The sequence below is a fragment of the Carassius carassius genome, chromosome 41 (genome assembly GCF_963082965.1).
Source record: "Carassius carassius chromosome 41, fCarCar2.1, whole genome shotgun sequence".
Classification (NCBI taxonomy): domain Eukaryota; kingdom Metazoa; phylum Chordata; class Actinopteri; order Cypriniformes; family Cyprinidae; genus Carassius; species Carassius carassius.
The window spans coordinates 7,582,289-7,607,049 of NC_081795.1; the positions used below are offsets into that span (position 1 = coordinate 7,582,289).

The 24,761-nt window shown below is 36.2% G+C and overlaps 1 pseudogene; it reads right to left on the reverse strand.

Annotated features, from left to right (window-relative positions):
• Positions 1-404: 404 nt before the first annotated feature.
• LOC132123036 (WD repeat-containing protein on Y chromosome-like) lies at positions 405-24,567 on the reverse strand (annotated as a pseudogene).
• Positions 24,568-24,761: the final 194 nt, after the last annotated feature.

A 24,761-nucleotide genomic window follows, 5' to 3' on the forward strand; every position in this document is an offset into this window, starting at 1 on the left:
TAAAATAATTTCATATATAAATAAGAAAAAATAAATATTAAACTGTAACTATGCTTCCACTATTCGAGCTCACTGATTGGTTTAAAAATAAACTGCCAATTTATCTTAGATATTTTTGCTGCATATGCTACAGAACAACAGCAGTTGTGCCAAGCGGTGCCAGCCTGAGTTATTTTATGTTCATTGCCAGTTCATTCAATAAAGACAGTTAACAATCTAGCTTCTAAGTACTAAGTTATTAACCCAACAATAGCAGGGTCAGTTCATTTTTGTGCAGTGGGCCGCGCAAACATATGTGTTTGGTTGTCTGGCCCGCGAGTTGAAAAAGGTTGGGAACCTCTGGTCTATAATAAACTGATATCCAAAGCTACTTTTGACTAATCATTCAATCACCTTGAAACAAATTGTGTCAATTTTAAAAGATCAACCCATGAGTATGAAAGACATTGCATCTGCTTTCTGAATGTGTTTCACACATATACTTCTCAAAACCACTCACCGATGCCTCAGAGTAGCTCACCACCTGCCTAAACTCCTCACTGTATCCACAGCACAACACTGGCTCTTTATGGGACACAGTCTGACTGCCTTTAGGCTGTGGTCTACAACAGATGGAATATGGAAGGAGAAAGGATGCAGAATGCATGACAACTGATGATGAATAACGTGATGATAATTCTAACTATACAGATAACCTAACACCTTATAACCAAAGGATACTTAAAACAGAATTTGAAATATTCATTAGATATCATACTTTGTCTGAAGGGATAGTAAGACGAAGGAATCTGAGGCAATGTAAAACCCCTGCAGCTGAAGAATAGAGGCACGAAGACAACTCTCCCTGGATCTGACTTGCATTTGGATGTGCAGTAAACAGACATGTCTCATCCTTAATATGCCATATCTAAAAGAAAAATAATAGTATCATTCAAAAATAAAATATTTCCATATTTATCTTGCACTGCTCTGTTCCTCTGATTAAAGGAATATTTCACAGGAAATGTAAATTCAGTCATCATTTACCTTTATGTTGTTCTAAGCCCGAATGACCCTCTTTCTAATGTCAAACATAAAAGGACAATATCCTGCCCAATTAACGTTTTCAAAACAAAAAAAGTAAAGGAGGACTGGGGCTGTCAAGCTGTAAAAACGATTCATATGCATCACAGAAGCATTATAAAAGTGATGCATATGAGTTGCACGTCATATTGCAAGTCTTCTAAATAGCTTTATATGATGAAAAGACCAGATCTGTCTGATTCATGAACTAATAAACAACATTTTAACAACTGTTGTTTAGTAAACTGGATCAACTGATTTATAGAAGAAGAAAAATACCTTAATGGATCTTTATTCTTTATTGGCTTCTATGATTCATTGAAGAACCATTGAGATTGATTAAATCCTTTCCATTTCATGAACGTTTCTTTATAGTGGAAAAAAGTTTTTATTTTCTTTTTTTATATTATATATTTTACCAAAAGGTTCTTTGGAGAACCTAAAATGGTTCTTCTGTGGCATCATTGTGAAAACCCTTTGGGACCTTTATTGTTAAGAGTGTACTTTCTAATGAAGGAATGACTTTAAAGACTTTTTACAGTGCATATGTACTTGAATCCTATGGGTCATTTTTGTATTGTTTTTGTGATTTTGGAGCTTGACAGCCCCCGTCCTTATTCACATTCATTATACTGACAAGAGTGATAAGGATATGCTTTAAAATTCCCCTTTTGTGTTCAGGATATAGATAAAAGAATGTCATATGGGTTTAGAACAACATTAATAGACAAGTGGTGCAATGCTGCATTCGTGCTGTGGCTGAGTTTAACGCCTGTTGTTTGTTATTTGTTTTTCAGATCAAGAAAGTTTCAAGCATTCAGATTTGAATTTTCAGTAATGAATTCATTTCTCACCTTAGCGGTGTTGTCTGTGGAGACTGAGGCAATACAGAAGTAGGAAACAGGGGCGGTGTGACCTTTCAAAATCCCGGTTGGTTTTCTGCCATTTCAAAATGTTAAATAACTAGCCTGGCATAAAACATCAGTATTTGAACACACAGTATCATAAGTGTGTATTTCATATTCTCTTAAATAACAGAAAAGCAGTTGTCCAGAAGAATAACCCTTGTGATTAACCCTTGTGCAGTGTAATTTGGTCTACCCATTCAAAAATGACCGGCCTTTTAAAAATTGCTAGTAAATCTCTCATTGTGCTATATTATCTTGGATTCTTGGATTTAATGTGCATAACAGTGTTGTCAAATCCAGTTTTTTTTTCTGCCGAATTTATTAGAGATTATTAAGATTATTTTATACTGTTGCCATGGGTTGTTTTTATTCCATGGGTTGAAGCGAACCACCCTGATCCCCAGTACATAATTTTGACTGAGGAGGACCCCTGCGGAATGAAATGTTAATTTCCAGTTTCTTCCAGAACATGACTGGGATAGTTTTTACTGTGATTGGACTAGAGTAGCAATTGGGCTGGTTTTGTTATGCAGACTTGGCAACCCTGGTGCATTAGCTCAGATAATTGAGATCTATGATCAATTAGTTCCAAAAAAGAAAAAAAAAATACAAAACCTGTGCTAATTAAAAGTTGCCTTGACAAAATATTGATTCCAAGAGCATAATGAGAGATTTACAAACAATTCTTTGTGGCCGGTCATTTTTGACTGTGAACACCACAAGGTGGGAATTATCACATTTTTGTTACCTTACCAAAAAAAAAAAAAAACTCTCTGTATCAAAATAACTGGAACACAACATGACGGTTAAAAGAACTGAAATAATAGAGATGCCAGTTTATGAAGACGATATCATCAGCTATAAGGCACACCTAGGGACGTATTGCATCCACATGGGCAACAGCTTGTCCATCCCATCGGTGACCAAAATATTTGGATTCTTACAGAAGTCAAAGGTTGTGACTCCTTTAGAAACGGTGAAGTTTCTCTGTGCAACTTTCGTAGATTTTCCCTCTCCACACACTTCTGTCTTCTCTCTCATCTGCTCTTGCATGTAGGTTGATGGATGAATGCTTCCTAATTAAAAACAGATTGTCAAACATCCATACACCCATATCTACTCAAACAGATCCCAGCTGACCGATTCCGAACCCTTTCCCCTCTTTCTGAGTCACGGTGTGTTATTCAAATGAGGTTAACCAGAGCTTCATTACATGGAAAGCTTTGACAGATCTCTCTTCTGGCATTAAACATGCAAGACGCCACAGTTGCTATTTTCTTTCTTCTGCAATGTTAAACAGACTTCACTCAGAAAGAAGTGAGAAAGCAAGGCACACTATTTTCTACACACTCTTTGGTGAATTTTAATGTCTAGTTCATATTTCATCCTAAAATCAACATTAAAAAATAAATAAATAATAAATAAAATGAACCCTATTTTTAAGATCATTAAGATGTTTTGCTCTGTGATGTTATTTTTATTCATCTAATCACATTTTGACCATTATTCTCTTTATCATGGTGTGCCTATATGTTTTTCTTTTGCTTGTATTTATCATAATTTCTTTGTAATACAATAATGAGGAGAAGAATGTGCTTAACTGTCATAATCACAGTGTAAAAAACTGAATAGAACAAAATACTGTAACATTTTAGACCCTTATTTTTTTATTTTGCAGAAAGGAGATCATTATAAATAATTTATAAAAACAAAAGGATTCTCTGCAAGTATTATCCTTGGATCATCTCTCAATTCACTTTCAGTGGAATATTTGCACTGGATTTCAATGTACCGTATATTTTTGTGAATTGTAGCATTTGAACAACACTCAGAGAAGGAAACATTGAAATACTACTACTACTACTACTAATAATAATAAGAAGAAGAAGAATTTAACCTTTGACACCAAGTCTTGGTGGAATTTCCATCTGCTAAATTAAATTTCTGGAGATTAAACTGCATGGTCAATCTTATGTTTGGCATGTTGTCAACCTGTGGCAATCTTTTCCATAACCTAGGGCATAGATGCATAAAAGAAGCTTACATGACAAAAAAATAATACACAAAGGACTGTCCAGGCCATTTATAGGCCTGTTTGGTTTTTGCTTATGTTGTAATTAAAATAAACATTTAATTTATGGCCTGGACTGAAAATAAGGTAAAAATCATAAACAGTAAGCAAGGTCATAAAATATTCTTAACATGTCAGTTTTCATTCACATATATCTGCTCTCCACAGATCAGTATCAGTTTACTAATTAATTTATTCATTAAATTATGAAAATCTGGACATTTTTGCATGATTTGCTCCTGTAATTTTGTTTTACGAAACTGCACATGCAAAATGAGTATTATTAAAAAAAACCTTGTTTACCTCAGCTTCTCCCTGACCGATTTCATTAGCAGGATGTTCACACAGCCCTAGAGTGCCAAAAGCTTTGAGATTAAACAGATACATTGTATTATATGAAATTCATATTGGACTAAATACATTTACTTACTTGAGTATCACCTTATACAATGATACACTCAAAAAAAATTTACTTTCACCTTTGCCAATTTTACTTAATCCGTTCATGTTGTGATTACTTAAAAAATAAATTTAACAATGAGAACTTAATTCAATCTAGTGTATTCAACAAAAAAGTGTGTATTGTCAGCTTTACTTAAAAATTATTTGTTCAGCCAACATAACATTGTTGCATAAAAGTAACAGATTAATAAAACCAATACAGGACTTGCATCTCATTGGCTGAGGATTTAGCAGTGTATTATGGGTAATTGTTGTTCTGTCACCCTCTTGCAGAAATGTAGCACCATTAGATAGGTATGTGAGTGATAGGTAAGGTATATGAGTTGATGAAATTGTTCTGATTAATTTTAGAACAAAACTAACAAATAAAAATGAAGTTTTGAAATGTAACAATGCATTTTTAATATATTTGTAATATATTTGGTAAACTATAATATAAGAAAGATCCGTCTGTTAAATTGTATGGATTATTTGCACTCTGGTTAATTCAGTGTTATGGACTTAATTCTAATTAGGGGGGAGGTGTTCCTGAAATGGCATTATTCAAATTTTATGTCATCATTAATTATATTTTTAATGTACAATTAACTCATTTGTTGCTTGTTGACTCTACTAAGGTTTGTTAAATTTACTTAAACTTATTTTGTAAAATGAACTAAATTATTAAAAACATTGTCCAAAACATTGCAAATTAGTTGGGCTGACACTATTAAATTAAGATGTGCCCAACCATAGTAAATAAGTTGAATCTACCTTAATAAATCAAGTTTACCCAACATAAGTACATTAAATTGAAATAACTGAATTGCATAATGCTGAAATAAAGCAAATTAATCACGTGGAAATCCTTTCCATGATTTTTTTATGTTCGTTCAAAGAGTTATTTTTTTGAGTGTACATTCATTTGTTTAATCTCAAAGCTTTTGGCACTCTACACTGAAAAAAAAAACCTGTTGGATTAACATAAAAAAAATATGTACATCGGTTGCACATAATAAAGTTAGGTTTACGCAACATGATTTATACATGTTAAAGCTATATAATTTGTGCTTGTTAAACGAACATGATTTTTATATGTTCAAGATACATAATTTGTGCTTGTTAAATAAACATGATTTATATATGTTCAAGATACATAATTTGGGCATGTTAAATAAACATGATTTATATATGTTCAAGATACATAATTTGGGCATGTTAAATAAACATGATTTTCATATTTTTCCATTCATATATAAATAAAACTAACCTGATTAGGTTTTAGAATACTATAAGCTGACTTTAATCTATAAATGTATTTTTTACATCCACTAGTTTTAAGTACATTAACAACATTACTGTACAGCTTAAAAGCAGTAAGACAAGCAAACACGTTTCTTAAATCAAATCGCTGTATTCTTTTTTAAAGTTAAATTTTTTTACACTAAGTGCTATTAGAACATTTTTGAAGTTAAAAATAGCTTAGATTCCATGAACAAATGTCAATGAACAATGACAGCACATCAGTACTCATTTAATTTACTCATAACTTTAAGTCAAAGACAAGGCACTGTCAAACACGTTGTGTAAAAGTTTAACAGTAATGACCATTCCTACAGTAAACTGCAACAAAACAAACATAAAGACAAATACACCGTCAAACAGGTGTAGAGGAAAAGTATCAGTATCAAGTAGTCAAAAACATACCTTGACATTTTTGTTTTCAATTTTAAAATCATAAGTCAAATTGATGCATTTCTTTGAACAGTACAACTCATTTTTATGTATGTCCTACAGAAGTGAACAGTATCAAGTAGTCTAAAACATAACATTTTTGTTTTCAATTTTAAAATCATATGAGATGTCAAATTGATGCATTTCTTTGAACAGTACAATTCATTTTTATGTATGTCCTACAGAAGTGAACAGTATCAAGTAGTCAAAAGCATACCTTGACTCCTATCAGAGTGTCCTTTTAACCAATAGACCATGGAAACAGCTCACTCATAGAGTCTGTTTCTGAGAACTTGTGCTTTCTTAGATAGAGTGGAGCCATCCAGCTCCATGACTATCTTCTGCAGTACCTCAAATGTACTTTTCATTTCAGGTGGGTAGTTCAGATTCAAGGCATACATAAGGCCAAAAAGCATTGCTGTAGCTAATGCAAAGTTGTCTAAGCCTTGTAAGATGTTCTGGCCTTCCAGGACAATCCCGATGTCGTCTGATCTGTCACGCAATTTGAGAATGTATATTCCCACTGTGGTCTCCTCTGTTGATTTTTGGAAGTCTTCGTCACCATCCTGCAGAATGCACAGACAAAATAAGATTCGACAGAACACCGGGCACTGCTCTAGTAACATTCAAACAAATGCAATTTCAATAATTTAATAATGTAGATATCATGAAAAATTTGAACTTGTTCATAACCATACAAGACCAAGAAAGACAGATGACTGATTACAGATTACTGATAGACCTCAGTTCTAGGATTGTGGATGGTAGTCCTACAAGTTTAGATCCAAGATATCCAATTGTGCAGTGGTCAGCAACCTTACCGCAGGCAGATGGATAATCACAGAATGGTTTGTTGGATCTGTCCTTTCTGAAACTTTATTAGTATCTTTTGCACCTAACTTAATAAAACATGCTATTTGACGATGTGGAATAATTCTCAAAATATACGTCCATATGCAATAGGGGTGTCGAAATTAATTGTTTCTACGATGCATCGCGATGCAGACAAGGACGATTTGGTATCAGTTCAGTAACAGACCATAACCAATAATAATGTACCGACGTGCTTTGTCGCGGTAGCATACAATAGCAGAGGGAGTTGAGACGCGAGTAATTAAAGCAACAATGTGTAATAGTTTAAGTTGATTTTTTTTTGCCAAAAAAACTTTGTTCTTCCAAAATTGTTCTCATTAATGTGTAATCACTTCAAACAACTAATTAAGTATTCTCGTAAACGTATAAGTTGCCATTTAAAATACATACGACTGAATCGTTCGAATGGCCAAAGAGGGACATACCTCGAAATTCAACCTTTGTGTGCATCTCTAATGGTAACGTAATACACTGATGAATGAGCACTGTTTTTAAACGAAAATTTATTTTAAAACAACATTTATTTGACCAAATTTAATTTCCTAATGGCATAAACAGGCTTTACACCCTTGAAACTTAAACTGCAATGTACCTGTCTATGTCACTGCAACTTCCTGAACAGGTGAACACAAGCACACACAAATCACTTTGTGAAGTAAAATTGAAAATTGAGGATGCAATTGAACTAACCTTGTGTGTATTTGACCGTATTAGCACAATAAAGACTCGAAAGATAACTTAGTCAAGTATCCAGGCGCTATTAGACAGGCTTTTAGTGCGTGAGCTTCACACGTTAGAACAGTGCATCAGTGCGCAAATTAAATGTTTAACTGACAAGGCATTAAAGCACATGCAAATTATGAACTTTTGTGAACTGCAGTGTCCCGTTCCTCTGCGTTAACATTTAATGTGAATATACGTTGTGTTGTTCAGTATGTTGGGACAGAGGCGCCAGCATGCACGACACTACGATATTTCTTCAGAAGCAGATTGTGGAGACATTTTAATCATCCACGATCAAAAATTGTCATATTGCACACCCCTAGTTCAGCTTAACATTAAATCTTGTAGGCTCTTTAATAAGCCAGAGTATCCTAATTGGGGCTTAGACTTCGAACTTCGTTATTCGAATATAATTCGAATATTTAAAAAAATTATGATATTTGAACGAATATTAGGCAGCCTTTAATATTCAAACCTTTTATGGGCATTATTTTATGTAAATGTGTTTGCTTGTAAACGTTGTTTTCGATTCAGATTGCGAGGCTTTTTCACGCATGGTGAAGTTGTGAATCGCGAGCTCATTAGCAAGGCTATTATTGGCCATCTGGGCTCCAGTAGGTGACGTGAAGCCTTGTTTATACTTTCGCCTAGATCTGCAGACTGCGGCGCGCACCGTCTATGGCGCGCACCTCCACAAACAGACGAGACATTAGCGCCTATTTTGTATATATATATATATATATATATATATATATATATATATATATATATATAAAAAAACAAACAATGGTCGCGCACCAGCGCCTACGACAATCGCGTCTGACGAGGAGTTCGAAATCTACTCTTGGTAATTGCTGTCAGATCGCTGAACAATGTGTCAGTAATGGCCTCTATGGTAATGGCTGGCTGGTAGAATATGTGAGGGAAACAATCTGTTAATGGGCCATAATGGCTGGTGGGATGTGCTTGTTTTGAGGTCTACCGAATAGGACATAACTTTATTTATTTTGTCTTTTCAGTAGCCTACTTAGCCTGACTGGCTTATTTTATTTATTTTTGATAAGAATAGTGGATAAAACCTGTCGAAAGCATACTGTTTGTGTTTAATCCAGGGTCTGATTTTTTATCAAAATAAATAAAAAAAACAGTCGTGACTGTGTTAGAAGGCATTTTAATGGTCAAAATATTATTAATAAATATTCAAATATATTCGGATATTCGTTTTAATATACAAACGAACTTCGAATATGATTTTTGGGCAAAAGTCAAAGCCCTAATCATAATATGGATAGTGTTCTCCATAAGGCCTGTTTTTAAAGGCCTATTAAATTGTAAAAATATTTGTAGTGCTTTTTTATTTGATTCTCAATTAAAACCACAATCTATAGCATTACTGTAAATAAAATGTAGTATTACTTGTTTGAGGAAAAAAAAAAAACAGAGCATTGACATTCAACAGAGCACTTAAGTATAACTTATTAATCCTGATCGGAACATCCCTACTTGCAATGGTTAATAAAAGTAATAACGTGTTATCTGTGGTATATTTTCACAGCAAATTCAGTCATTTTAAACCGTGAAAAAAAAATCCTGTGAAAGGGACTGATCAATTATCTAACTAGCAGGTTGATTAATGAGCTTTTTTTTTTTTTAAGATAAATTGAACTTACCACATACTCTTTCACTAAATTGTCTGGGTCCTCGTTGAGGTATACGCAGAGCCCCTTGATAATACACTCTCGGCCTATATCGACATCATCATCCTGGCCATGGGTGACAAGCAGAGCAGAGGTTTTTTTAATACATTTTTACCCCCACTGATCTATATAAATGACTGGATTGCTCATGGAATCCTAAACTCAAAAAAAGCACGAGGTTAAGCCACCCGAAGTGTTCGAGTGGCCATATTGCTATTCCCAACTGACTTAATATGCTTTTACGTACAACCTAGTCTTACAACTGGGTGTGCATCCAGATGGTGCAACCAGCCCCAGTTCTCTATTATATATCAGTGTTTTCCCCAATAAAATGTGTATACACAAACCAAATCCTGACATACTTGAGCCATGGGTTCCATGATGGTCTGCAATCTTCTTCCCATCTGCCCTCCTCGCTTTTGAAAGACTTTTAGAAGTTTGTCAGACAGCAAATCGATTTGTGACAAAAATCTGGACTGTAGGGATATGGTGGTAATACGCTTAAATTCAGCATTTATCTGAAAAGAGAATAAATAAATAAATGCATTTCAAAATACAGTTGAAACGCAATTTGTAAAGCTATACACTGAAAAAGGGTTAAAAACTATTAGCATTAACAGTTTTCATTAAAGACATACCTCGCTTACATCAAAAAGAGCTGGCCATCTTGCCCTGAAGTCTTGGATCATGGGTGTGTCACGAACCACCTCAAATCTTCTACATGAAAATGTCTTGTCCATTTTTATCCCAATCACCTTCCTGTTGTTGGTTTTCTTCACATCTGAAAGAAGCGCCACTCTCAGATTCTCAAGGCTCTCATCAGATTCTCCAGTGGGATGAGGGGGGCAGTAGTTAACTTCCGATCGCCGTGGTCTTTTGATGGCAGAAGCAGCACTTGTTTTGCCCTCTGGCTTATGCTTAACAGAGTTTACAACTACCTCAGGGCATCCCAGTTTCCTCAAGTGAGTGCGGTAAATTGCAAGTTTATTCTTTAAGCTAGCTTTCCAACCAGCATATCCTGTCAGGGAGCCTTTTTCGGTTAAACAAGGATGTTTCGAGGTGAGGGCCTCCCCAACGGCGTTAAACTCTTTATCAGTGACATAAACTTTATATTTCACAATTTCTTGAACCAGGCCTTCAAGAATGTTCGACTTCAGTTTAGGATCGGGAATAAGAAATGTACCCTTCTCTTTGTATGCTGCATTGCCTCGCTCAAGTTTCAGCTCTGCATCAAAGGACAACTGAGGGACACGGAAGACAGTGGGCCAAAATTGTCTAGAACTGGATGTCTCTAACTCTGTTGTGGAGAGTGTGTCAGTTTCAAGGCACATACTAGACATGGATAAGGATTCATCCAAAGAGGGATGGCAGAAAGCAGTCTCTGAAGTTGAAGGGATATCAGCACACTGTGGAGCTGAGGCCTCTGTCATGGGAATAATTCTGATTGTTCCTCTGTCCTGAACTTCATCAATTGAAATGAGGTTCATGAACTCGTTTCCAAATAGTGCATCCATAAACTGAAGCCTAAAGTTAGTTTTAACGCCACATTGTCTTTGTACCTCGGTAACAAGTTCACTGAGAGAACCTGGAAGTCCATTTTGAAAGTTCATTCTTTGACTGCTGTTGTCTCCAAGGATCACTTTAAGAATGGCTGGGGCCGTCATTGTCTGTCTCAATCTGTGAAGATGGAAAAAGATTTAGGTTTTAAATTTTTTTTTTTGCATATATATATATATATTTATCACAGTGCATGTGTCGTCACTTCCAATGGCGAATAGTAGGGTAAACGGACTTCTGGTCTAGTCTGTAGCAATGGTGGCGAGCACAGCGAGGAATTGTTGTGTTCCTAAATGTTGTAATAGTTCTACAAAACAGCCATATCTCAGTTTGCATTCTTTTCCGACTGATGAAAAAGCGAAGAAAATGTGGATTCATGCTATTCGGCGGGATGAAGGCAAACGTTTTGCAGTTTTAAAAGGGAGTACGTATGCGGGCAACACTTCACAAAATCTGACTACTCGTCAACAGCCAATCGTAAGTCGGATTCTGTGAAGTGTTGCCCGCAACCGAAAACAAACTATTACAACATTTAGGAATGCAACAACAATTCCTCACTGTACTCGCTGCCATTGCTACATTGCGACTAGACCGTAAGTCGGTTTACGCTACTATTCGCCGTTGGAAGTGACGACGCACACTGTGATAAAGGCCTATTAATTTGTTGATCTTCATTTTTTCTTCTAATGTTAACATGTATGTAGAGATAGCAGGTTTGTCAATTCAAATAACTAAGCTATATAGAACGGGAAATCAAACAGTAATAATTTTAGGACTGCAACTAATGATTATTTTCATTATCAATTAAACTGATTATTATTTTACCAATTTGTTGTTTACTACCAAAGAGGTCAAATATTGTGGGGGAAAACCCCTATATCTTTTTTTTTCTTTCTTAAAACCATTAAAACAATACCATTTACATCCAAACAGATGACTAGTTGTAGCTCTACATCATTTCAAATTCAACCTGAAAATTTACATTGGTGCCTGAAAAAGACAAAAAACATGGCCCACATGGAAGTTAGTAAATTAAAGTTAAATTGATTTGTTACACAATAACTCCTAAATTCAATATGCAACAACAAATATACTGAGAATATAAAGTGGCATGCTCATACAAGTCTAGCAAGTCAATGACAGACTAAGACAGAGCCCTTGAAATTAGTTGTCAGCATGCACACTATGACTTTGTATCTCTTCAAGGCCAAACTTAACCAACATATTGCATGCATATACCAAAAATACATGAAAACAAATTAATTGCCACTAGGTTAATTAACCAACCTTTTAAGAGGATATGCCTTTTCAAGGTCACCATACGGTCTGATCCCACCATGTAATCGGCCAATCGATAGGTGTCAGTGAGTTCACTGAGTGCCAAAAGCTTGACTTCTCTTGAAGGCGACAGGTTCAGTTCAAAGGCTCTATAGTGTTCATTGTACCACCCCAACAGCACTTTCACGATGAAGAACAAGTTCTCATTGATGATACACATCTGAATAATTTCAGCAAATTCCGCTAAGCCACTTGCTGATCCATGAGCAACTATCATACCTTTGCTGTAGGTTATGCCACAAATTTTTGCATTCTTTGCAAGATGCACTTCACATGTATTAGGGCATTTAGACTTAATAGCCAAAGCCACTTCATCTTTCAGCACATCAACTGGGACTGTGGACACATTAGGTACATCTAGGCTAGATTTACCATAGGATGGTGAGTTGATGTGGAAAGCGATCATCAGCTGATGTTTTGAAGCCAAAGTCAAAGGTATATTCTTGAAGCAACTGGTGTGTTTCACAATCTTCTTAAAGAAACCATGCTTGGCTTCGAATCGCATTGTCCAGACAGCCGTTAGAGGGCCAAAATACCTTAACATCTGAGGGTAGTGTTCAAGATAGTGGTGTTTTGGTAGAAGTCTCACATCAGGGAACAGCTCTAAGTACCTCTGTCGGTGTTCCACTATTTTACTTTCAAGGTATGAGATGGATTCATCGTTATGCACAGGAGCAACTACTAGCTCAACAATATCTTTTAAATCCATCAATACAAGCCATGCTGGTTCATTTTCTGGCACACAATGTCCATGTCCGCATGAGCGCGAAAATGACGTCATTGCAGTGTGGCCGTTTGTTTTTGTGTGTGTGTAACAGCGCGCGCGCCTCCGCATCCGAAGATGCACAACTTTGAGCCGAATCTGCCCGAGCAGACGGATATTAGTAAATCTCATCACACCGGCACCCAGTTTGCACATCTAAATCAGTTGCTTATATTTACAAAAATGAGCCTACAATAGCATTATAAGCCTTTTTAATAAAAACGTTCACGAAACTTAACGAAATGTTTAGTGAAATAAGAAAACATTTAACAGATTGTTATTAGCTGTACATGTTCTCATATCCATATATTTTGTTCTACTAATAATCTCAAGGTTTACTGGGTTTTACTTTTGCACGATTCTTTTCTAGTGTGATATTTGTGGATGTACTAAAATAAACATTGTCACGCGTGTTCTTACTTCTCACCGCACCGCTGATTCCTGGTGGTTTAGAGGACAATTACTTGAGTTGCCCCCTGTCGTTTCAAAGAATAGTACAATGGCGAGCGTGTCAATGCCTTGTCCGTTTGGGGAAATGCACGCGCAGTCAGCGGAGGCTCGGGCTGCGGTGCCAGGCGAAAATATAAACAAGGCTTCATGCAGCACGCCCACTCACAGCTGCGCCTCTGCTACCGCGGGCGTGTTTTTCCACATTCAAATATTAATTTTCACCTTTGAAATTCAGTTTTTTAAAACTATTCGAATATATATTCAAATTTAGAATATTCGTTGACAGTCCTAATGCTCATTCATGTTTATTTCGCGCTGTAACTGGTATTATTGAGGAAGAGAAGATCATGTGCTTCTCTTGAGCTGAGTGATCTCACGCCACAGCACCAAAACTGTATTTATGTTTTTGAATTTCGTAAGAAGACGGACGTATTTGAAATCTGAGACTTTTTTTTTTATATCAATAATAACAAAGCACAAAGATTATTGTGAGTTATTGGATGCGATGTGCGCTACAATGTTCCATTCATTCGTCAACTGAAAACAGGAATCCTGGTATTTAGGAATCGATATCGGTTCGTAAAAATTAGAATCAATTAAAATCAAGAAATCGATATTTTTTACCCAGCCCTAATAGAGAGAAATACTGAAAATAGAAAAAAGCAATCAAATATACTTGCAGTAGATTTACAAAAATACTCACCACTTCTATAGAGCATTTGCCAGTCAAATTGCACTTGACTAGATGAATCTGATCTCTGTAAAATATAAAAAATAATGCATTAGTTTTAAAGCAATAACATCTCCCCAGAGGTAGGCTAGTTAAGGATTTTAGAGAATTGAGCAATTTCCTTCTTAACTTAAAAAAAAAAACTGATAAATTCTTATTGTAACAGTGTTAACAATAAGTCTTAAAATGAGCTTTCATTAGTGAACAGTAGTTAATGTTTTTAACAGATCGTAGTCTATCCGTGATTCGTACTGACTAGGCTTTCGGCAGGCATGTGATTTGCGGATTAATTGCAATTTTAACCGCCATAGTTTTGTTTTGATAGTTTACACATTCAATAGATTTTAAACCCTTCCTGGGCTGGAAGAGGCAAAAGAGAATTTAATACTCGCGCGCACAGCCGCAGAGGCGCACACACATAGATGTGACACACAAAATTATGATTATTATTATTTATTTCAATTTGGATAGCACGTGAAGGCAGCATTAGAGAGCCAAGCATGTCACTGCAACTGGAGCTAGAGGCTTCATTTGCCATAGAAACAGTGTCCTGAGTCACGCATGGGTATTGGTTGGGCCAACCTGAAGCATTTTTTTTTTTTTACATTTTACTTTTTTTTCCCAGCATAAAACACAATTTTAAGACCATGTAAGATTTTTTGTGAGGATTTGAAATATGACAATAAATTTGAGTGTGGAATGCATTTTATGAGATTTCAGTATTTCCCAATTTAAGTCGATTACGTTCTGTAACATCCCCTCCCCCACCCCTTTGGCTCAACTCACTCCCTGACAGGATTTTTCCATTCGTTGCAATTAAGGCGTCAAGTGAAATTACTTGCTTTGAAGGAGAATTCGCAATAAACGGAGAATAACAATTATTTTCTTTTTTGATCAAGTTTAAAATATTATACAGTTCAGCCAGACGGCCTTTTAACGTTCTGTAAGTATCCCCTCCCTCCCCCACCCAAAAGTATTTGGCGCCATCCCTCCCTGACGCGAATTAGTTGTCATACACAGAATAAAAAACGAAAACATATGCCTTAAGGACTGTAACTTGCACAATTTGAAAAACGTTCATACAAGTCATGATGTAAAACAGGGGTTGCTGTTACCGTTAACGCGAACCAGCGTTTAACATTCGCACTAACTTTTGCCTTTCCATAAAATCAGTAAGGTAACTACATAAAAACGTTTACCCAAGTGAAAATACGTTCAAACGGACTACTAACTGTTTCTCAATGACATTTCAGTTCAAAATATTAATTACCTTCAGGGTTTAACGTTCCACCACGATAACTTGCAGATTCCACCTTCCAAATCGAGAGAGAAAATGGTGGACTGGCAAGCAGCAGAGCAGTTACCTTTGCGTGACGTGTTCGCAGGGGGCGGAGCTTCCAGAGAAAACATAACTAATTTCTTTCATTTAAACATGATTATTTCTAAAAGGTTGAACATCCTTCAGCATTAAATGAATGGCACAAGACTAAAATATGTTTAGATGAGAAACATAAAATAATCATGTAGGAAATACGAAATGCATTTGTGCAAATTCAACAATCTGCCCATTGCCATTTTTTCAGTGTAGGGCTGTGTGAACATCCTGACAAAACAGGAGATTATTTTTTATTTACAAGGAAAGCAAACATGGAAATATCATCAAATAAAGTAAAATGCTCTGAATGTATGAGCCGACATAACGTAACCTTCTTATTTCAAACCTTGTTTCTTATGTAATGTTATCTAATATTATGTTAAATTGTAAATGCAAAGCTAATAATGTTTTTAATAATTTTATGTTATTTAAAAAATAAATATTTGAAAACAATGAACATTAATAAAACACTATAAACTAATAAACTAATAAAAAAACGTTGGCGTCTGCCCAACAGTAATCCAGGTTTAAAGGCACAGTTTCTAGAAGACTCAACTGACAGCAAGGCTCCAAAGTGGAAAGCTCAAAAAACTGAATCTCTCTGGATCTGTAAAGTAGGAAAAGAGATGCTGTTTAAACTGGCTGAGGTTGAGATCAGATTTGGCTGTTGTAAAATCAGTAGGTTTTTCCTAAGATCACTATAAAGTTGCATAACTCTACTTGTGTAGCAGAGCAGTCCCCAGGCTGCTCCAAAGGAATTGTCCCTGTAATAACTGTAGGTTGCTTTGCATAATAGAGTCTTCATTTTCATCTTTCATCTTGATTTAAACTAGCATGCCAAGAGCAAAAATATTGCTTAGAAGGTTATGTACACTACAGCCCATATTAAAGACTGTAAAAATAAATGTATTTTAAGAGAAGTTTACCTGTTCCAATAATCAGTTTGTTATAGTCAGGCATTGGCACAAAATCAGCAGCCCATTTTGGTTTTCGACCAATGGATTTCTCTGCATATAGAAACAGAAAAAAGATTCAAATATAATAGTGGGTCCATAAAATGTAAAAAGCAGAACCTCAAAACATGTTACATAAAAAAAAGAAAAAAAAGAAAAAAAATTAGTGCAAAAAATCCAGAATGTAAAAGTAACCTACAAACACATTCTTCTTGTTCTTTAAATAAAGCTTGGGGGTCCAGAAGCTAACAACCTCATCTTCTCTAAGAGTCACAACGCTGTCATTAGGAGGGAAGCGGATTCTCAGAACGGGCTCCCCGCGGTTTAGAGACTTGACGATAGCTAGTAATATGAAGGCTGCAATCTTACTGCGACGCACAGTCTCTTCCTTCTCTTTGTTTTCCAGGTATACGTATGTGCAGAACTCAGTCTAAAAGAAAAGGTGGAACACTTAAATAGACTTTAATAAAATTTGGTGTGGAAGTGTGTTCAGTATTTTATGGTACATGTATGAGTCTTATTCACTAACCATGCAACCGCACATATTTGTGACTAAAACCTAAGCGAGAATGCTTTAATTTCTAACATTAACTGTAGGATAATGCAACATTTGAATATTAATATTATAATACTATAAAAAATAAAATGGTGGTATGGATTCATTACGTTACATGTTTGGAAATTTGAAATAAACTGAAGTGTGAACTTAACTTCAGTCATGATTACTATTTGACAAGGTTGGTTAGCAGTTTTTATGCACAAATATGTCTGTATTTAAGGTTAGTGAATGAGACTCATTTCAGCAACTTGCTCAAAGTTTTTTCAAGTGCAAAAACTCAGCTCAAAAAATTTGCATTTAACAAATTCTCTTCATCTATTAAACGAAAGCAAGTTTGAGATTTCAAGGGGAAAAAGTTAATTATCCATACTCACTCGATTTTGCCATCGCCAGTGTAATCAATCTTCATGAATAGCTGTTGAATCTGAGTATCTTTCTGTGACATTTCAAAAAGTGTTAGGCCAAGGAAATGGGTGGAAAGACAAGAGAGAGAAAATATGTCCAATCACATGATAAAAGATTAATCCATTTACGCAAGCAATATGATATAACTGAAACGCTAAACCTCTCAATACAGTATTTTTACAGACAGATGAAATCATCATATCTCCATAGAAAGGCAACGGTTGCAATCATACAACTGATTTCAAACCAGGGCATTTTTTCACAACAGACTGGAATTCTGCATAATCCAGCATATAGATGCCAGCCTTTGCAAACTCCTGCACAATACAACATTATTAGTCATTTAATTTAAGAATTCCAAATAATCCAAATATTTTGAATACTTACATCATAGGCCAGCTTAATTTGCTTTAGATCATGAATGGACATCATCTCAATCTATATTGGACAGTAAAAATAAATTAAACAAAAGTTATTAAAGGATTTCAAAGAGGAGTCTAAAGGTTTGAAGGAGCATGTATAAAGTATAAATCGACAAGTGTTGTTTGGCATTTGTTGAATGATCAAACAGCACCTGTCAAAAAAGTACACAGCTGCTGGTATTCGATGGGCTGCTGTTGTCACGTTCTGCTCCTTACATTAATGAATTCAATTCAAATTGAAATGACTTTGTTGCAGCATGATGTCCTTCATTCAATCGGTAGTCATGACAGATTGCTCTGCAATGGTGCCCATCCAAAGGTCATCCAGCTAATGAATGGGTGAATGGGCAAAGGTTTGGATTTGGCATATTTAATGAATGTTTGATATAGGAAGAGTAATCCATTATACTCAACTGACAACTTTAGGTCAGGAGATTGAAAAGAGTCTGATTAAAATAGCAGTTGTAATATGGTTACTTCCACATCAAAACCTGGGACATAAAAATGCTTATTGAAGATTAAATGGCTTGTCAACACAACATATGATATGGTTAAAAGCATATTAAAAGATACATATACATGCTGTAACATACCTAAAGTGGATGCTCTGTGCTCTGTTTAGAGAACAACGAGTTTAAAAATGCTAACCAACAAGATTAGAATTATAGGAGGGGTGGAGCCTGTTGAGGAGGGGGGTGGGGTTAAATACATATATTATTATATTAAATTAAAACATTATATTTGACTCTAATTTCAAATGCAACATTATGGATTTGAGGAGTACCTCAGTCCAGCTGCCCAACCCCCTCATATATCACTGTAACATTTCATTTGCATACCTTGGCTGGTGAAATGATGCTGGGGCAAGTTGCCATTCAATCTAGGTGGAATATAATTGTTGGGAAATCCAGCCAAGCAGCAGATGCTGCACAAGCGTGACCCTTTGACTTTTACCTTGAGCTCATAGAGGGTGCCAGCAGGATCTGCTCTATGGCGTTGTCGCATGTCGACTTTAGCAATATCTCCCAGGGGGAGAGAGTGTCGTCTGGGTTCTTGCCTTAAAAGCTCCCTCTCCAGCCAATCGGGAAGATGTTGGCTCCTCTCTTTAGAGTCTAAACAACTGAAGACAGACCCACTAGAATGAAGCACCCTGTCAGTCTGCTGTCTGTACCCCACACCCTGCTTCTGGCTCAGTCCAGCAGCTCCATGCACTGGTCCAAACTCTGACGAAATACTGCATAATTATGAATATACTGCTGAATATAATGTTTATAATTTTTGTTGTTGTTGTTTATAATACATTTTGCATTAATTTCCCTATTCAGTATATGTGTGTGTGTGTGTGTGTGTGTGTGTGTTTGTGTGTATATACTACATAATTTTTATTAGTTTTTTTAAGTATGATTTTATTAATTATTAATTGTATTATTTTATATATAATCAAAAGTGAATATTTTTTTTATTTTTACTATTTATTAATTTTATTATATTTATTTCAATAGGAACATACAAAAAATATTTGCAGAATATTTAAATGTCAAGTTATATCTTAAAGGTCCGATTCTTCGTGATCCCATGTTTTAAACTTTAGTTAGTGTGTAATTTTGTTGTTAGAGTATAAATAATATCTGTAAAATTCTGACAAGCGAAATATTTTATTTAACAGAATTCGCCTACAAAAAACGACCCGTTTGGACTACATCCCTCTAGTTCCTGCTGTAATGACGTCACTAAAACAGTTTTTTGACTAACCTCCACCCACATACAAAAAGGGGCGTGGCCTTGTTGCGCTCCGATGGAGAAAAAGAAGAGCTGCGTTTGTGTTTGTCGCCATGTCGCCGAAACGGTGTTATTTTCATCTTGGAGTCCAATCACCTTTGTTTGGCCTTCACGGGGACGCTGTACTTGGAGATTAATGGTTACAATTTATGTTTTACTCGGTTCCCGAAAATTATAATCCACATGTAAAACTATGCGCAGCATGGGCGTCAGTTTGGTTTGAAATGTGGTGGGGACAGAGACGCATTCAGAAGTGCATTTTCAGAAGTGGTGGGTACAATGATGCATTTTTTTTTCTCTTTCGCGCAGGTCATGTTTTGAAATACGTCCTGTATCTTATTAATGTAAATAAATAAAAATGTATACAAAAATGTGATGATGTCCGACTCGTTTTATGAAGAAGAAAGCCGTACAAAGCATTAGACATATGATATATGACCCACTAATCTGCTTCATATCATCATATAAGTACCATGTTGACAATATGACATGGCCATGACGTGGTTTAATGTACCTAAACAATGATTACCAATTTTCTCTTTCATGTTGCTTTGTTATAACCACTGAAAACGGGGAAAAAAATCTAACCCAAAATCGGGCCTCGCTCTACATTATCCCGCTTATTACATGGCTACCCACCAAATAAATCAATAATTTGACACAAAATATTGATTTAAAAAAGAGTTTATTGATTTAAACACTTATTTGTATTGTATTGTATTGTATTGTATTGCTTCCGCTAAAGAAAATAGTTCCGTCTCTACGATTAGAATCCTGCCGCGTCCACAGCAACGCTCTGTTTTTCATGGCAACGGTGTTATTATCAAGAAATAACAGACAACACAACTTAAGCACTACAAATTTTATTAAGATTGAAAAAGCAAAAATACGTGTAGCACATGAACACTATTGACTATCACACCATGATCTGACTGCTCTCAATTCACAACAACATGCATCCATCCAATCTACATCAGGCATTTTGACTAAAACTTGATCCATTCCTCATCATCCTCATCATCATCATCATCATCATCACAACTATTTCAGAATTCAGCAATAGATTCAAGCAATAATTAAACAAGATACTGACTACTCAACAATCATCTCCCCCAACACTTGCTGTATGAACGCAAACCGTAACTAGCTAATTAAGTTGGTGGCTAAGGAAGTCTAACGTAACATTAATTGCAAGAGAAGAATTAAAACAGCCGATCCCTTGTGTGCAAATGCACAAGACCTAGCCATAATACCAGCAAATCTTAATAAACATAAGTTATCGCGTCTTACCTTTGTGTCAATGGTCTGCAGACCCATGCTGTGTGTACAACAACATCCATTTGTTCTACAGGTTATCACTTTGATATGTTATAGTCCATGGCACTAGGATGCAACCTTGTGATATTGTATGAAGGCTAAATGACTTGCTCGTCTATGATACATTCGCCAGAAATTCTGGCCAATCCCAGCAAAGACTAGGTAGCCTCGTTCCCGCTCGTTCACTGTCCATTTCAAACTGTCAACTCATTTGAAAAACATTCTTTAAAAAAAAGAAGCGCGATAGTCATATAGACGGTTTCATCGGGCGCACGCGCCTGGACCTAAGTTAACTCCCGGTCTGTGTTGTGTATATCGGTCTGGCTGCAGTGCCTTCTACAAACGCGGTTAAAGTCAAGGCGATGAGTAGACTGAGGGCTCAGGTGGTTGTGCTGCGGGATGTGTTTCCCATACATTTATTTATTTTTGGAAACTCACCACAATTTTAAAACTGATCGATTTTCAAAAAGGCTTCGCTGAATAAACATGAGTAACGTTATGTACTGCACGTTTAATAATAATAATCCCTTACATTTATATGTTTAAATATCAAAACGAGGCACAGGTGTTTTTTATATCGCTGTATTTCTGAAGGAAGACTTGCATGTTATATGCCTGATAAAGCAGCGTGTGTGAGCGTACTTTGTTTACAGCTGTTACTGGGGAAACCTCCATTTCTCGCGCTTTATGTCTATGCTTTAAAACATCTCCTATTGGCAAAGAATGGATTTGCATTAAGTCCGCCTGATCCATGCAGCAAACATATTTTGTTTGTTATCAAAAAATATCTACTCTAGAGGGACTTGGCTGTTGTTATTGATTCTATTTGGAAGTCTACCGGAAGTTAAGTTAGGTCCGCAAAAGCGCGCATGCGCAGTAACGTTTGTTTATGTTGTTGCCGTTGAAACCGTCTATAGAGAAAATAATAACAGTGACACGATGACTCCCCCTCCCCCAACCTAGAACGTATCCCAATGTTACAGTTGTTGCAGTTTTAATGAACAGAAAAGCGTGTAGCCATCGCAGCAGCAGAACTCGAGGTTTAAAAACCCTCGAGTTTTTTTACTTTAAAAAAAAAAAAAAAGTGGTGGGTACAAAATGACTCATGACGAAATCTGGGGGGGACGCGTCCAACCCCGTCCCCCCCGAAATCGACGCCTATGATGCGCAGCACATTTTGCTGAGGACAGCGAGCTTCCTCAATTCGCACAAAGATTATTCTTGAAAGATGGAGCAGTTCCCTCTTTGTCTGGAGAAGGCGTTGTTTATGGACCACAACCGGTAAGTGTATTTTATTATTTAAGTTGGTGCGTTTAACAGTTTCTGTAACTTATTACGCAAAGGACAAAGCTGTTTAGCTTTGTTAACTAGATGTTAGGGCTGTGCAAAAAAATCGAATGCGATTTTCATGAAAGTGAAGTGACATTCAGCCAAGTATGGTGACCCATACTCAGAATTTGTGCTCTGCATTTAACCCATCCGAAATGCACACACACAGAGCAGTGAACACACACACACACTGTGAGCACACACCCAGAGCAGTGGGCAGCCATTTATGCTGCGGCGCCCGGGGAGCAGTTGGGGGTTCGATGCCTTGCTCAAGGGCACCTAAGTCGTGGTATTGAAGGTGGAGAGAGAACTGTACATGCACTCCCCCCACCCACCATTCCTGCCGGCCCGGGACTCGAACTCACAACCTTTCGATTGGGAGTCCGACTCTCTAACCATTAGGCCACGACTTTCATGCGTATCTCGTCAGTAAAAACACTCCTGTGATTATAAGTACATCTCCAGCACGTGCGTTTTTTACTGTCTATGGTTCAGATCAAGATTGCCAGGTTTTCAAAACAAATCCTGCCCACTTGCTTCTCAAAACTTAAACTAATCCAAAACTAGCCCAATCACGTTCCCAGGAGGGCCGCGTGCGCTAAGCTGCTGTCGAATCACAACACAGGAACCGTTGGCACAATCACAACTCGTTACGTTTTCTGAAGGAGGGACTTTATAGAACAAGGAAGTCATCAGCCCGTTTTTATGACAGTGAAAACAGCGGTATACAGATTGGTGAATTGTGTGAAAAATACTGTGTTTTTTTACACGCGAAACACTGCACACTGTAAACACAATCAAAGCTTCAAAAAAGCACGAAAAATGGGACCTTTAATTATTAGGACATAATTAAGTGAGGAACAACTAAATCAAATATTTACAGATTCATAATCAGACTAAAGAGCTTTAAATATTTTTGTTTACTTTTGGACTATAAGAGTTCTATACAGTTCTATGTGATGAAAGATGAAATATCTTTATATCTTAATATATCTTAAATATCTTAGCCTTTTCATATAAAGCCCCTAAGCTATGGAATGTACTTCCTCTGCACGTCAGAAATGCACCAACGTTGGATGATTTTAAAAAGTTGATTAAGTCACATTTATTCAAGACTGTCTTTCTATAATGAATTGTTGTATTGCTTTTGGTGTTTTGTTTTACTTTACTTATTACTTTATTACTGTAGCGCTTTGGGTCTAAGAAAAGCGCATTACAAATAAAATGTATTATTATTATCAGTTCTGTTATGACAAGAAAGATAACAAATACCTTGTTATACATATCATATATGTTGCATACCACTTTTTCCTGAATAAACAAAGAGAAAGTAGCAACTTCATTTAGTGAAATTTACACCTCCTACATTTCCTTTTGTAAAGTGAAAGCCAAGGGTGGGTTAAGTCAAATCAAATTAGAGTTGAGCAATATCTTCATATTTGTCTGTCAAAGTAAAAATGAATTATTCTTCAAGGACAAAAACTGGTAGTGTTCCAGCATGGCACCAGCATTTACCATCTTCCTTCTTCCCTGGCAACATCAAAAAATATGATCAACAGGAATGAAACTCAAGGTCAGACGCTGGAAAATGTCTGAATACCAATGTGGTACAAAACATATCCTCATACTGAGATGAAAGTCATGAAGCAGAACAAATTAGTCTCTGTAGCAGGAGCTGTTTCGAAGTAGCACTGAACAAATTACATTCATGCATTTAGCAGACACTTTTATCCAAAGTGACTTACAGTGCATTCAGGATATAATTTTTTTTTTTTACCTAACATGTGTTCCCCTGGGAATGAAACCGACAACCTTTTGGGTTGCTAATGCAATGCTCTACCACTGAGCCACAGGAACACCATATATAGGAATTAAGAATTAATTAGTAATTAAGCACTTTAAATGTGGGAATGGGAAGCCTCTTCAAGATATAGATCAATAAAAAAAGAATAAAGCAGAATACCTGGGCTTGTTATGGGTCTCAAGTTGGGCTCCTGCAGAGGAGGCCCGAATTTTTCCTGCCTAGCGGCATATCTAGAGGAGTCTTTGAGAGTGTCTCGTCTCCTTGGCTTGGCTTTCATTCTCCTTAGACGCTGCTTTCTTGTTTTGCTGTACAAGCTATGGCTGCGTACAGATCTCCCTGAACTTAGAGAGACCGCACACCTGAGTCTCAAGGTTTCCTCATTTTCTTCATTATTTTAGAGAGTCTAAATTTGATTAAGTCTAAATTTAGCCTTAGAATTTATTCATAGTTATCTGTGGTATTTATATATGT